Genomic DNA, 12687 nt, shown 5'->3' with positions numbered 1-12687 from the left:
ATCTTCATCCTACCCGGATGGCATTAGTGCGAGCATGCGCCGTAGCATTTGTTATAATTTACAGGAAACTACTTTAATATCAACTATGCCATATATACACCGACAGAGGGCGTTAGATGTAGGCGCATCCACCCAATTATTTATATATCCAACAATTGCTTAAAACTATATTATATTGCGATATTTTAGTATTTGCAAAATCTAATTAACAGAAAAAATTATTTAGTATGTTTGTGAATTAGGTTAACGTATTGCAGACTTAAGATAAACTGCAAAATTTCAATATGCAGCTAGCCGCAAATCTGTAAATCCTCCACTAAACTATTTTCCCTATATGTAAATAATAATATAAAATATCGACAACGTAGCAGTCGATTTGCCGTCATTTTGCCCTCGAATGACAGATTTTAAGTGATGTTTGTATCCTCTAGTATATGTTTCTGGACCACAATCATAATGAAATGCTATGTCTTGTTATCACACAACAGAGTAGGAATAGGGATTTTATGTAGATTTCTTTTGTTGTATAGTAGAACAATTACTATTATTTGGTTTAAAATTTTTCAATGCAATTTTTTTTGCAATGGTTAAGTACAAACGGATGATGGATGACTGAACAGGAAGAAGGCGGGACGGTGCTCTGAACTTGCTTAAAATTTTTTTATTTCTTGATTTAAATTAACTATTCGTATATTCCCACAATTTTTTATTCCTATTGCCGCTTCAAATTAAAGAGACATAGTCCTTACTCAATGATACTTAATACAGTGCGTCAAAGTAGGTCATGGTCAAGGTCATGAATCAAGTGAAATTTTCCATAATCACTAAGAGATGGACCGTAAGAAAATATAGATCGGCATTGTTGAGCAATTACATAGAGGGCACCTGATGACTCATTCGCTTATCGAGGCGGACGTGGTATCGGGACCGAGCGATGGGAATGCTAAGATGCACTTTTTGGAAACAAAGAAGTATCTTGCTGACGTAGTTGATATACGATTGTTATTGTAATCACCGTTGCAATACCTAGTATATTATCAAGATAGTGACTATTATAATGTTTGTTGAATATTTGTATTTTATTTACCAAGAAATAAAAGTATTTAATAAGGTCTATCACATATTTTTCCTGTAGTATTATATATAGCTTGACATTCAAATAGTAACAATGTACTGGACTTTGATAGATTATCTTGCCTTAACAACTATAATGTTTATAATTTGTAGTTTAGATTAATTGCATATCCAAACCATTCCCATTAAAATAGCTGCTATTATAGGGATCAAATTTTGCACTAGAGCATCAGATGAGGAATTTTACCACGTCATATAGCATTTTTACGCTAGTACAGTTATTTTTAGCTTCTGTTCTGATAAAACGATAAGCAAAGTTTCTACACAGTCTGATTTTACCATTTTTGAATGGGGATAGTCCATCGGCTATTTTGTCACTGTCACCACTTATTTTAATACTGTAATTCTTATTTAACTCACCGTTATAATCTCAGCACAAATATTCTAGTCTTTAAAATGTTCATTATATTCTAAACACACACGCTTGACTGGATAAGAATCCCACTTCTCATGTTAGTAATTAAAATAAAAAGGCCGTATTTGTTTAAATAAGAGGCCTATATTACTGAGGAGGGGACTGTTCTGGAACCATTCGGTGGTGCGGCATGGAACATATTGACAAGTTAATTTGGTTAATGTTGTGCCGAGTTAATTTGTTTAATTTTATGTATTCCTTTCACTTTCAAGGGCAACTTTATAAAAAGTATATGGATATAAGGGATGAATAAAATATTGATATATTTTAACAGCTATTGCTACTGGAAATTACATCGATATTTCACAAAAAATATGTAGATATTTTTAAGAAAAAATAAAAATATTGATATATAGGTCTATGTTTTGTAATACTGTAAAAAGTATATTAAAATGTGGTAATATTTAGAAACCTTTAAGATTAAGTAGCGAGGTGCAGTTAATTTTTAAAATTAAATATTCGTTTTCAAAGTATATTAAAAATAATTTAAAGGGTTCTATTATGTTTATAGAATGAATATCTTTAAATATTTTTGAAGCAAATCTCGAAAAATATAAATATCGGTTTATTAGTCGAAAGCATAGATTTTCATTCGCCATCTCTAGTTTACTCTGTGATCTACCATATCCACTACAAATTTCCAAAAAATCTGAAAAACAAATTCCCTTGAAATATTTTAAAGTTCAAGTTATTTATATGTGAATCGTTTATGATATAACTAAAATTTCTAAACTCTCTTAAAAATGCTGCAAATGTTATTGTTGTAAGTGTTTTTCGATTATGTTTTACATTTTAGAAATGTATATTTTTTTCAGATTAGAAATAAAGTCAGTATTTTAAATTGCGATTTAACATACACATAGCGCACGGCCCAAAAAAATATCTATATTATTTAAATATTGTATAATGTATATTAAATTATTAAATTTTTTAATAAATCTTTTATAATAAGTAATAAAGTGAACCTAAGATAATTAAATAAGATAATTAATAATTAAAATACTTTATAATATTTATGGAATACTTTTAAAAATATTAAAAAAATATCGGTTGACGTAACTATCGATACATCGGAGGTTATAATCGATTTTTTTTCGTCATCTCTATTTTATTCTTTGATCTTCCAGATATGTAGTCAATAAGAAAATGAAATATTTTGAAAAAATAATTTCATAAAAATATTTGCTACCTTGAAATATTTCAAAGTTTAAATGCATTTATTCACGTATAAACGTTTATAATTTAACTATTAAGAATTTCTATTAGTGTATTTTTTATAATATCTTAAAAACATATAATACAGAAATTTAAACAATGGGATATATTATAGATTTTCTTCAAAATTTGTTTGTTTTGATTGGTTTCTTGTTAGACAAACCTACCACAAATACCAGAGGTTTCATCACAAACAAAGACAAAACACCTGACGCAATAAGAGATGTAATAAAGAAAAATTGGAAAAGTCCAAAAGTTACATTATTCAAACCAAATAAATTATGTTCTGTTTTAAAATTTTACTATAAGTGTGCGATATGAAGTGTTTCTGTGATTTATTGAATATTGTTTGTTTTGTGTTATAAAAATGTGCTTAATTTATGTATGTTAACTATATACGATTTACTTATGTAGTTGAAAAATATATTTAGGGATAAATAGTTTATTCCTTGTAAAACTTATTCCATATTTAATTTTTTTATTGTTAACATATTCATTGACTTTTTTATTTTATTACTTCGGTTATCCATCATTTGGTGTCTTGATATGCCAACAAGTAGAGGCCTTGCTGGGTACCAAGGTCTGCTTGCTTAGGATTGAAAATTAAAAGACTAAAAATAATTAAAATAATCAGAAATCTATATACAAAAGAACATTCCTCTATAGAAAATGCCACCATAGAACTCAATTTAATTCCAATTGAATATTGGATCAATTAAAAGGCAGCATTAGATAAATGTGTGTTATATTTTCAAGGGGGATACATTCTCCGGAAATTCGTATTATATTAGTGTTATGCGCCAAAAGTGATAAGCTATTAAATACATGGTAAGATATTAAACACTAAATTTATTTAAATTATTGTTTGTCTTTCCACTCAAAGTAATCTTATCAAAGCGGTTGGACAGTAGGAGGTAACAATTGTTCGATTGTTTTACACAATGAAAATATACATTCTATTCTCAGATTATATTAGACATAAAGTCATTAATTTAAGATGCGATTGAGAACACAAATATACAGAGCAACTGGAAAGAACATCTATATTTAATACAAGTATATTTATATATAAGAAAGTAAAGAGGGCTTGCAAAAGGGACATACCTATATTGGTTACTCCAGCGATAAGAACAACCACTAAAGTTACCAATGCAAGTGACAACAAATTAGCTGCTGATATGAAGAGTATCAAAACCCGGGGGCCATCACGAGCGACGTTGATATGAACGTTTACACCCAGGCTGCTAGTACAGGAGTAGCCAACCAACCGGTGGTCACCACAAAAAACACGGAAAGGTCTACATTACGGACGACAGTAGCAGACACGACATGCATATAAATTGATTTTATAGCAGCCAGCTCTCCATCACATGGGATACATGCAGTCAGACGAATAGGAAGTTTTGCCGCCAGCAGTATAGAATAATTCAAAAATTAGGAATAGAGTCATCATCGTTTGACCAAAATATATACAGAATGTTTAAGTTAAGTTCATAGTACCACCGAACTCCTGTCCGAGCAAGACGTATATTATAAGGATCATAAAAAAAAGAAAACAGAAAAGAATCTTTGAATACACCAGGTTATTAAGATTAATTTAAAATGGTGTCTGGCAGTCGGACCTCACCGAAGTAATAAACTGCAGGTCGCCCCTAAATAGTAAAAAAATTGATTTCACAGAAGTTATAAAATACACGGCATGGCAAGTATAAAACGGAACTAAAAAGAAAAAATCATCAACAAGGTAAGACATTTTAAAAGATAAAGTAGTAAAGAGTATGTTTTCATTATAGAAAAACCAGAAAATCAACCACCATATTCCAAGAGCAGGCCGGAGTGAAGTCTTGTGAGGTCAGGGGGGCCGAATGTTGGACACAAATAATTGATTAGAGACGCCTATATGGTAAAAGCGCTTTTAGGTACGATTGCATCAATAAATGTCTTGCTGCCTTGAAATATAAATATGTGTAAACGGTACGAAGCATGCTCGAATTAACGCCAGACGGGCAGGATGAAGATTCCCGCATCTTGATGAATTCTGTGATGTGGCTTTAACCGATTTATTCATAAACTATAAATACAGAGCGGCTCAGCCGAATTCAGTATTTGAATTGCCCAATTACCTTCACCAAATCGGTTCTAACAAATATTATAATAGAAGCATTTTGTGTCATTTTTTATGGTCAAGCATTAGAAAAAGTCATTTTTCCAAAAAAATTATTAATTAATTATAAAATGTATGACAAGAAATATAATAGTTTATTGATGAATTAACGTATGAAATTTAAATACTAAAAACGTTGATAACATGAATTCCTATTAAAAATATATATTTAGCTATTGAATTTTTGCGATTCATATGAATGCTACAAAAAGACAACTTATATGCACTAATTGATTGTTGGTAAGATGGAATGTACTATCTTACTTCAGTTATCGGGTATCTTTATGGATTCATTCTTCTACTCACGCCCATCGCACCTCTATCGGGTGGACCTTAAATATGGACAAAACTGTCCTTTCAAGCACAACGAACAGGGAATGATTCTTATAGCTGCATAATAAAATATACATTAAATTGCTCATCCTTTTTACTTCTACAGTTCGTGGGATTGCTGCCTTCAACCAAAGTACTGTCAACCCCTATTGTCCAATCTCCCAATTCTCTTATAATTCACATTCTGCAGCAAGTGTGGACCCTCTCTGACGAGAACATGGTTCACGTCCTTTTTATTTATACTGTAGAAAAAAAATGGATTGTCATTGACGACGCATTTACATTTTGTCCAAATATTGACTAAGATCTGGAAAATTTTCTTTAAGTCCCTTTCTTTTACGTGTATACTGAAAAACAACAAAATAAAATATTAGATATGTTAAAAAAGAATGTCATATATTAGTATAGTACTAGCTTTTATAATAAATAATAATCTGATAAATCATTATGATTCGAGAAAAATAATAATATTAAAACGGAAAATTCAATAATAAAGCAGTTCTGTTAAATATTAGATACATGACTTATGGTATGGTATTTGGTATATTTTTTAAACGTTATTGGATATATAAATAATTGGGTGGATGTGCCTACATGCAACGTCCTCATGTATATATGGTTGCATAGTCGATATTAAAGCAGTTTCCTGTAAATTGTAATAAGCGCTACGGCGCAAACTCGTACTGATGCCATCCGGATAGGATGAAGATCCCACCATCTCGATTCATTCTGTGTTGGGGCTTTGACCAAGATGTTTGTCGAAAGAAATATAGAGTGACTCAGTTGAATCCAGTGTTTTAATTGCCCAAACACCTTAACCAAATCGATTCTACAAAATCGGTTCTAAAAAATCTGAAGTGGAATAAAGAACAACGCGTTGACAGTGATTTATAGTCATTGTTTAAAGTAGTGTTTAGTGTGTAAACGACGCAAACTAGAATAAATGAGGCGAACAGGGTGATACAAAGGAGTATTATTAAAACACTATTGTTTTAGATCAATCGCCACAAGGGCAGTTTGATTAATAATTTGTAATTAGCCATAAACACGAAAATAACATAATATAAACATCGGCGCATACCCAAGCCACAAAATGGCTCCGAAATAGATGAAACGTAAACAAAGCATGCAGTTTTAGGTAATAGGCGACGCAAATTGATTGTCCACCCCTGAGCACAATAACATAGGACCGAATCTGGTAAAATAATTTTTTTGTATATTTTTTTACAAGCGACAACGTTTTCAAGTGCAACAGTCGTACTTTCTATTTATTACAGTGAGTAGATAAATTTGAAAATTATATTTTTTCTGATTCATCTGTTTTCTTACAAAGGGTTCTTATGCATATCGATAGATATGACAACGAGGTACATCAGCAAGTCGGCATGATGTGGAACATGGAACTAGCTGTCTACATAAAGAGCAATAACCTGTGATACAACAACTTGCAACTAGCAGGCCACAGACATGTTGAACTACACTAGTTCGCTATAGTGAAAGACAACACCAGGTATATCAACAAGCCACCTAGCAGTCCCGCACGATGAGAAACAGTAAGGGGTACATTAACAGGACGGGCGCCAACTAGGCCTGCATTATTAGAGACAGTACGAGGTACACCAACGAGAGGAGTGCCACTGGCAGTTCACCACGAGTTCGCAGACTTAATATCAGGTATGTAAACAAGATCAAGTCGCCTATTTGTAGGGTCCCGCCCCGCCAACCTGGGGTACCACAGCAAGTCCACCGCCCACTTGGGGAATCCATACAAGAGTCCAACCAATTTAGGGAGTTCGCAACATGTGTACCACCAATCCAAGGGTCCACAACATGCATGTCTCCTACCTGACCTGGGCTCCGCAATCACCGTGCAGGCTATTCAAGGGCCCTGTAACCTGCTTGCCGCCTACCTGACAGTCGCACAGCAGGTGTGACGTCAACAGGAGAAATCCACAACGAGTCGCCCGCCAACCTTGGGGCCACAACGACCGTTTCTTCAACTTGGAAAGTTCACAATGAGCAGCACACTAACCTGAAAGGTCCACAACGAGCTGCCCACCAACCTGGGAGGCCCACAACGAGCGTTTATCTTATGGAGAAGGTCCACAACAATCGTTCCTTCAACCTAGAATGTTCACAACGGGCTGCCCACCAATCTGGGGTGTCCACAACGAGCTGCCCTCCAACCTGGGTGTCCACAACAAGCTGGCCGTCAACTTGAGGGGGCCACAACGAGCGTTCCATCAACCAGGAAGGTCCAAAATGAGCGTCTCGCCAACCTGAGGTAACAACGGGCAGTATATTAAACAGGGGCCTCGCAGCAGACGTGCAGCCAACCAAGGGGTTACACGTATAAACCACCACCCTTTTGGAACCATCGCAGGCCAACTGACCATCCAAGAGACCACTACAGAATCACCAAGACGGTGACAAAGCGAGACTGCGAATAAGCTTGCAACAGGTACATACCTATATGGGGTACGCCAATGAGATGAACAACAACTAGAGTCACCAATGTTTCGGAAAGTTAGCCGAAAATATGAAGGGTACTAACCAAACAGGGATCAGTAAATCGGCCACCATCATCAGAGACGTTACTATGAACGTCTACAATCAGACTGCCAGCGCAAGAAGAGCCAACCAACCGGTGGCCATTGCAAGCGACGTTTTTATGAACGTCTACAATCAGGCTGCTAGCAACAGGGGACCAACTAACCGGTGGCCATCACAAGCGACGTTGCTATGAACGTCTACAACCAGGCTGTAAGCAAAATGGGGCCAACCAACCGGTGGCCATCGCAAGCGACGTTTCTACGTTTCTACAACCCGGGTCATCAAAAGGGGGCCAACCAACCGGTGATCACCACGAGAGACGTTGAACGTCTACAGCCAGGTCCCCACTACGGACGACAATAGCAGTCACGATATTCACTTGAATGTCGGCAGCCAGTCCTCCATTACAGGGGATGCATGCAGTCAGACGAACAAGAAGTTTGTCTGCCATCAGGCCTTCACCATGGCCGACAGCAGCAGTTAGAGTAATCAGATTGTGGTCCACAGTCAGACCACCATCACAGAGGCATCCGCAACCAATACATACTATCAGGCCACGATTACAATGAGTATTAATATCTAGATTGACAAGATAAACGCCTGCACAACCATCAAGCAGACACTCCAGAGAACACACACAGCCAAGCGAACCAATTGAATATCTACAGTCAGGCCACCGACATGGGGGCAGCATCATTCATTACAACCAGATGAATGTCTGCAGTCAGGCTACCAGCACGGGGCTAACATCACGCACGGTAATCAGATATTTGAAATCGGGGCATTATTAGAGTGAGTATTAGCTTCGAGGCCGACAAGATAGTTGTCTGCAATTAGACCACTAACATCGAGAATAGCAGCAACAGCCATGCCAACTTAATGGGCGTTTGCAATCAGACTGTCATCATTAGGGGGAAACCAGTAGCTGTAACCAACTAGACAACTGGCCATAAACAGGTTGCCATGTTGACAAATAAGCGTCTAAAAGGGGTACACTAAAATGTATGTTAACAGCCAGGTGGTAATAAGCTAAAGGTCAACAAACCAGCTATCAAGATTATGAAGAATAGTAGACAAGCCGCTAGCAAGGTGGTTGTCAACAAACGAGACATCAAGAGAAAGAACTTTTAACAAAATTTCAGCAATAAGCATATATGCTGTATATACAGCCAATAAGGTTTATATCAAAGTAGTGATGAAAGCAGTAATTAAAGAGTGTCAAAATTAGTAAACAAAACCTCAATAAATACACCTGCCGCCAATATGGTGGATGTCATCAAACAGCCAAGCACAATAAAAGTAGTAATCATAGAAAATCGAAGTTTCGAGTACATTATTATAGAAAAGCAGGTAGAGGTTGGGAAATAACACATCGGCTGTTATGCAAAATTTACATGGACACAAGAAAAGAAGGAACCAAAAACATTCACGCAGCAGCAGACATATTGGAAGAATATTTTTGAATATCTTCTCACGGAAAACAGCAAATTATTCCACAGTAAACTTTGTAAGATGCACATAGGAGTAAAGTAACCATTGTTATTAAATTAGCCAAAATTAGTATACAATAACGCAAAAATTAGGAATCGAGATATCTTTAACATCCAATATTACTATTTTAAATTCCATGTCAAAATTAGAATGAATAGAGTTTATTAATTTCAAACAAGATTTAAATAATTTGCAATCAACAAACATACCAATTATGACGATTCAATTTTAAAACAAACATAATTCATTAAAATACATATTTAACAGGATAATCTGATTAGTCGCTAAATAATTTCAGCAAAATTAGATAATAAAGCTATAGGAAAAATTATGTTAAATAATAATGTTGTTATATTTCAAGTTTAATGAAAAATTAATTTTTGTTTAAATTTAATTAATAGAAGCTCAATTGTAGCATACTTATAATATTTCTTATAAACACTATGTATTTTTGGGTAATATCAATACATTTTAATTAGTATAATACATTAGGATAGTTTTAAAATAAACGTTCAAAGAACAGATTTTTAATCTTCAGAGAAAAAAATGTTATAATGTCCAAGATTATAAAATTTTCAGACAACATTGAACTGCTGTATTAACATTCTTGACAAATTTTGAAGTTGATTAATTTTAATTCAAAGTTAAGGTTGACAACAGATCATATTAGTGTGTGAATAGTTTGAATTAATGAATACAAATGAAAGGCTTCAAATGGATAGTTTAATTCAGAAAATTTAAAACATTTTGGAAATAAAATCAAAATGGTAGTCTAATTTAATAATAATCTTGAATAGGACTATTGAAATTTAAAACTTCAGCAATTGTATAGTTTATATTTTGTTACAAATATATAAAATAGCAAAAGATTAAAATAAAATATTTTCTTTAAAGGAATATACTCACATTTCATTTGTCGAATTATCTATAAATTCATTAAATAAGTTAAATAATTGAGAATTAAACAAAACAACAAGTTTTATAACATGAAATCATATAATGTATGCTAATCCATATTCATCTAATTTTGGTGGTATCCTGAAATGGAATATTATATAATTAACATAAAGAATATACCAGAACAACCTTCTTAAATCTAATGAATCTGCCAATTGCAGTTGCGTGAATTTTGTATTTAGATATGGCTTGAGATTATTCTCAATTTAGAAGTTGTATCTTTGAAAGATCTGATGCATGATTTTAACCTGAATTAACAACTTTTTGTTCAAGAAATAACCTACTTTCGTCAATAATTCTCTAGACCTGGATATAATCATAGGTAAAATTGGAATTATAAATTTAAAAATTGTTGTATATACATACATTCAATATAATTCTGATCGAAATGAAGGCAGCATAATAATAACTTACAAAACTTTTGTTAAAAGGCAGCAACTAATGAGATAATAAATTAACTAAAAAGGCAAAAATGATCAAAATAGAAATCAAGTAAGGAAATAGATAATTGACTTCACAGAAGTTCTAAAGTATGGCAGTAAATTTAATTAATATAATATTTAGTTGGGAATCAAAAAACTAAACAAGAAATATAGTTTTGGAGATCGAAGTAGAACTTGAGAATCTAATGTTGCAAAGCTATTAAACAATGTGGAAACTGGCAAAGTAATTATTTCAAGTAAATAGTTAAGACTATTGTTGGATGTAAAATTCTAAATATCAAATGTAAAAGTATATAAATTATAAGGTTCGTTAGAAAAATAGCATAAGAAGAAGCACATAATGCACCAGGCGATTCAGAGATGTTAAAATGGAGTCTAGCAGTTGAACCTCACCGAAGGCATTGACTGCAGTTCAGCCAAAAAGTATAAAATTGACTTCACAGAAGTTATAAAACAAACTGCATGGAAGGTATAAGATGAAACAATGAAGTAGGGAATCATCACGGTAAGACATTTTAATAGATCATGTAGTAAAGACTATGTTTCCATCATAGAAAGACCAAACCCACCAACTATAATGTTCCAAGAGCAGCCGGAGTGAAGCCTTGAGTGGATGCTGCAAAGTCAGGATGGCCGAATATTGGATATAAAAGTAATAGGGTGGATGCGCCTACATGCAACGTTCTCATGTATATATGGTTGCATAGTCGATATTAAAGCAGTTTCCTGTAAATTGTAATGAGCACTACGGCGCATGCTCGTACTAATGCCATCCGGATAGGATGAAGATCCTGCCATCTTGATTCATTCTGTGTTGGGGCTTTGACCGAGATGTTTATCGAAATAAATAGAGAGCGACTCAGTTGAATCCAGTGCTTTAATTGCTAAAACACCTTCACCAAATCGATTCTACAAAATCGGACGTAACAACATATTAAATTTGAAGAAATATCTACAAAAATTAAATTATAAATGCCAAACATTATAAGGCATATTTTTTCAACAAGCATGTTTACACATTGTGGAAACCAGCCAATTAAATCTCTATAAGAAATCAAGTATTTTTGGATAACTTTTAATGAAACATTTGTTAATATAATAATTTGTTAACGATTGTTAATGTTTTATTAGTTCCCCTATTCCAAATGGCCAAAAAGTAAGAATTCTTTAGAACCGAAAGTAATATACCATTAATCTAACATATCTTGCGAATGTTACAATACATATAGTTGGACATATAATAATTGGGTGGATGCGCCTATATATTGAATCGGCTTATATATTTTAAATAATTAAATGTTAAGAGTAGTTGCTTTGAATATAAAATCGTAAAAAGGCTACGGCGCATGATCGTTATAAAGCCACTCGCACAAAATGAATATCCCTCCTTCTTGATACATTTCTGTGTTGTGGCTTTAACCGAGTTGTTTGTAAGTTATAAATATAGATGGACTCAGTTGTATTCAGTACTTTAATTGCCCAAATACCTACACCAAGTCGATTATAGAGAATCGTCTGAGAATGGATAGAAGTCCTAAATCAACAGGGATATAATAATTTAAACAATTCAAATTTCCTACTTATACAACGCTGTATTATCTGCTGTCGATACTAAATAAAGATGGAGGGAAAATTTGGTATATAAGTTTTACCCGAATTTCACACTGACAAAAACGTTCAATGAGTTTGGGCTGGACGTCTGCCTAGACTATTGACCTTTTAATAATATATTGACTAATAGGCAAGCATAGAGATAACGACGGGTGGTAGGAATGATATAACCGCTACCACGATGGATTGATTTTTTGCCCATTGGAATCCTGTAAATAGAATTAAGAATAAAACTCTTTAATTAAATATGATTTGAAAAAATAAATTAAGAGAGCGTTGAAATTTTTTGGCTTAATAATGGGTATGATCTATAAACCAAAAGCCAGTGGAAGATTAATCTAGACAAAAACAGAGACATAATTCGAAACGTT

General features: G+C 33.7%; 1 pseudogene; it reads right to left on the bottom strand.

Annotated features, from left to right (window-relative positions):
- LOC143205848 (translation elongation factor 2-like) overlaps nt 1-12687 on the bottom strand; it is a 79202-nt pseudogene that overhangs the window by 27843 nt on the left and 38672 nt on the right.

This window comes from Rhynchophorus ferrugineus, unplaced genomic scaffold, assembly GCF_030347505.1.
Source record: "Rhynchophorus ferrugineus isolate W39M unplaced genomic scaffold, kcgeb_rfMv2 rfM17, whole genome shotgun sequence".
NCBI lineage: Eukaryota > Metazoa > Arthropoda > Insecta > Coleoptera > Curculionidae > Rhynchophorus > Rhynchophorus ferrugineus.
Note: the sequence above shows the minus strand (reverse complement) of the source record. Positions and strands in the feature narration are given on the sequence as shown.